The sequence below is a fragment of the Drosophila elegans genome, unplaced genomic scaffold (assembly GCF_018152505.1).
Source record: "Drosophila elegans isolate 14027-0461.03 unplaced genomic scaffold, ASM1815250v1 contig_197, whole genome shotgun sequence".
Classification (NCBI taxonomy): Eukaryota; Metazoa; Arthropoda; class Insecta; order Diptera; family Drosophilidae; genus Drosophila; species Drosophila elegans.
In genome coordinates, this window is record NW_024545565.1 from 278,730 (window position 1) to 283,337 (window position 4,608).

The window sequence follows — 4,608 nt, forward strand, 5'->3', positions numbered from 1 at the left end:
TTTTAATGCGAATATTTCGATACCGCCCCACTGCTCCACCAGACGGGCTCGGATCTCCCTCATATGTCGATCTGCGCCGACGAAGTGAGTGGCGTAGTCGCACCACACCTTCTCTGGACTCCGACGACGACATACGAACTTATGAAATGCCAAGAATAACGCTTCAGTGCTTAGGTCAGACACTAATTCTAAGTGGACCGCTTTGTACGGTGGCTTACCACGGATACGATACGTTGTGCTGAAGGTACCACAAAAATCAACGCCACAAATATTGAACGGGCGGAGAGCTCGAAGTCTATCTGCTGGCAAGTTTCCCATAATTTGCGTCAAGAGTTGCGGCTTACAGCGAAAGCAGCATATGCACGTTCGAACTGTTTGTCGGCAGACTTTTCGAGCAGTAACTAGCCATATTTTCTCGCGCAGACGTCTTACGAGAGCTCGTGAGCCAGCGTGACAATTTGTAACGTGCAGGTATGACACATAGGATCTGACGAACTGTGAGCTTTAAGACAGCAACAACGGCAATTTGGCTTCGTACGGGGTAGGAGTACTTAATAACCGACCACCAACTCGCAACAATGTCGAGGAACATAAATTTAATTTATTTTCCTGAATAAAAGGGTTTAGCTATTGAATATTCGTTGCTCCATCGATACTACATCAGCCGGCAGTTCGAAATGTCTATTGACAGCCCAATCGTTTTCTGAGTCGAACAAGAACGAATGCCCACCGAACCTTCAGCAGTTTAAGTACGTACCTAGATGCACGCTCCATACGCTCGCATGGAAGCGTCAACAAAACCATGTATTTGAATCGGGACTTGTGGATGTGTGGACGAGTCGCAATACCTTAATTTTTGACAGCTGCAGTAGCGTCGCTTTAAACGTCTCCCACGATGTGAGAAACTGCATCGGTAGCGACTCGACCCAATCTAATTTTCGAAGCCACAGTTCCTTCAACAACATCTTTGACTTTGCTACCAAAGGACAAAAAGGCCAAGTGGGTCGAAAAGTCGAGCAGTCACCGACAAAATTTTTCGCTTCGTCATCCATCCTAAATTAAAAGTAATCTTAAACCGGTAACCAAACCACGCGAAGGGTTTTAGTAACGTCTAAGTCCGCCATTAGTGGCAATACAACGCTATCAGATGCGGATAACTCTAGGCAGCTTGAAAACGCCTACCTCTTGCAAGACCTGAGAAACTTCGTCTCGAAGACTTTGCAGGTCCTCAACGCATCCGGCGCCAGTCAACAAATCGTAAACATAATCCATAATCCATTCTGAACAACCTTTGCGGCTTTTCGATGAGTTGCATGCGTCATCTCTCCTAGCCGCATTAAGCACCGAATCGCCAGAAAGGGTGCCGGTGAAGTTCCACTGTGTTAAACACAAGGACTCGGAACGATCTCGTCTCCATACTATGAGCTGAATGTTTTGGTCAGCTTCGTCCACCATCACTTGTTTCGGATATTCAAATCAATAGAAATTAGTCTATTGAGATGGGAACAGGGCATATCGCAGTCGTAACACCTAAAACCCCGACTGCTCTTAAGTGGTTGAGAAAACTTCAAACTAAATAAGCTTTTTTTGTAGTTTTGCGAGCGGATAGTGCCTGCATGCCCTACTGACGATTGCTTTTTAGGGGAGCGGGCGGAAACAAACACATCTGAAGATTAGGATACTATGATGCAAATCCGCATGAAACGTTTTCTCAAAATATTTATTGTAGGAATTCGGGAAATGTTCCTAAAAATAATTATAACAATAGAACAAATTCCAATTTTCAGTCAAGAAAATAATGTCTTTGTTTCTCAAAACTGTTTCGATGAATTTGGAGCTAATAATGCGTTTATTGCAGACAACAGATATCTTCCAATTGTGGAGGTACTTTTAAATGAGCAAATGGAAGTCAATTCTGCTCCACAGATCAGCTCTGATGAAGATAATCCTGGAGGACAGAAAACTTTATTAGAAAACGTTCCAGTACAAAACTATTAAGTCCGCTTCAAATATGATGGATGAAACCTATGTGAACGGTTTAATACAGCATAATGATGGGTATCACGTTTTGAAAGGCTTACGAACCTCTCCAGCTTTTTGGGAAGCTGAGAAGAAAGAGACTTTGGCTATGATTCGGCAATTTGGATTACCCACTTTTTTATAACGCTCTCGGCCGTTAAGACCAAGTGGAATCAGCTCCTTGTGTATGTAAGTCACATGTTGGATAACAGAACCATCACCGAAGAAGAAGCGGGCAATCTTTCTAGTTGCGCAAGATACTTTGATTATAGACTACGCCAATTGATGAAATTATTTAAATCATATATTTTAGGAATTTAATTTAACTAATTTTTACTAGAGAACTGAATTTCAAGAGTGTAGGGGGTTCTCACACTCATATGGAATGTACTGACTTCAAAATGCGTCAAAAATCTAAAGTGACTTTGGTCCAGGTATTTTAGAGGAAGTAATAGTTTTTATTGACCGATTCATTTCGACTGACGGAGACTATATTAACCTGCAGGACATTAAATATCAGTTGCATAGGCACACCGCTTCTTGCAAAAGGAAATTCAACCGAATTGGAAAATGTCGCTTTAATATGTTGCTCGAAACAAAAATTCTATAATAAAAGTAATCCATTATTTGAACAATAGATGACTTTAGTGATCTGTATCTCGTGTTGTATAATTCCGATTAAATTTTAGTAGGTGGCGTAAAAAAGTTGAGCTTCCGTACTAGAAAAGCTAGAAAGGCGAAATACGGTCGTGGTCGAAGAAGGATGAGCCGGCCTAGGCGGTGACTAAGCCAGGATTGACGACCAGAAAGGTTTTGCTGTGTGTTTGGTGGAATTGGCAGGGAATTATCTACTATGAGCTGCTCCCCTATGGTCAAACACTTAATTCGGTTTTGTACAGTCAACAATTGAACCGTCTGAAGGAAGCAATTGCCGAGAAGCGCCCCGCTTTGGCCAATAGGAAAGGAATTGTTTTAAATCAGGACAACGCTAGACCACGCACATCAATAGCGACTCGACAGAAGCTCCGAGACCTTGGATAGGAGGCTCTTTTGCATCCACCTTATTTTTTTTTGCAAATAATAAAGTTACCATCAAAATTTCAATCGATTGTTGAAAAAATTGTGCTTAATAATAAATCGGCCTACGCTCATAACTTAAAGCAACAGCGAAGCATCAAGCAATGAAACGAAAAACAGCGACTGTTGTTGCTTTCTGATTTTTGTCGCTTTTTGATTTTCGCATTTACTTCGATTGCGACTTCTGCTTTTCTAGGAGCAGAAGCAGAACCAAAATCATATGAAATGAAACTTACTGCAGTTTTTTTAACATTGGTTTTAGGGCAAAATTTGTCAAAAACCAGTTACGGAAGTGAGTTCACAAATACATCGCTTCCTGATCAGCGGCTCCCCTCAGAGTCTACAGATATATACGTCGCAGGATTAAGTGACTATTAACACTTACACTGCAGAATATGCGAAGCATGCCGAGGAAAATGACGAGGAGAATATTGCCGCGGAAAACCTAATCATGCTGAATTATTCAGGTACTCTTAAGAAACGAAGTAAGCCGTATATTTTTGGTGGAGACGGTTTCGTAAAAATTCCTCAAGACTATTTTCGGGAACTCATTTCATTATACTTGGCGAAATGAGCAATTGGATGTCCTGGAAAAAAATAATGAAGAAACGTATAATATCAACAAAGTCTTAATTACAACTCATAGACTTTGAGACTTGAGGAACTAGTCTTCTGCTGGTTTGAAGCCAATAAGCGCCGATACGTTGAATACTACATATTCCAAACTTATAGCTGTAAAATTGATTAAAGTTTATGAAATAAAAATGGTGGGAACTATTCATAGGAATTTCCAAAAACCTTTTGGAGAGCTTAAACAGCATCAGCCGGCTGGAGACAAATGGATATTTAAACCCAACACAAGATACGTATACAGCGTGATTATTGAAACACCGCTATGGGATTTGTTTACATTTTTTGAATAGACGGAGATATTCAGATAACGTGAAGACTGTGTCTTTGCTGTGGCCTTAAATAATATATCGGAGTGAAATATGACAGATGCCGATTTTGCCTTAATAAAGGAGGGAGAGGTTCATTCCAGAGATTTGGAAACAAATCCAAGAGATTTGGTACACAAGAGTTCATATCAACAGCAAAGGATAAAGTAAATTTTGGAATTAGGTAAGGCATGTAAAACGTCGGATACTCAAGGACTCCCATATTCATTAACCTTCAAAACGTCTGCAAAGTATATGATAACAGTGAATATTGACACCAGTGATGCATTAGTAAACGGAGAAAATGGTGTACTTATACAGATTGACCAATCACCAAGCGGATCGGTAGCAACTCTTCAAATACAATTTATAGAGTCATAAATTGGATCCGAAGCTTGAACAAAAAAAGCAAACAGTTCACACCCGGATTGGACTCCTTTTGCTCAAATTTTAAGAATATTTCAATATGGTAATAGTAACCGAACTATGAGAGAGCGATTACAGTTTCCAGTAGTATCTGGTGAAGCCATAACGATACACAAGAGACAAGGAGTGACATACAGCGAAGTGGTTT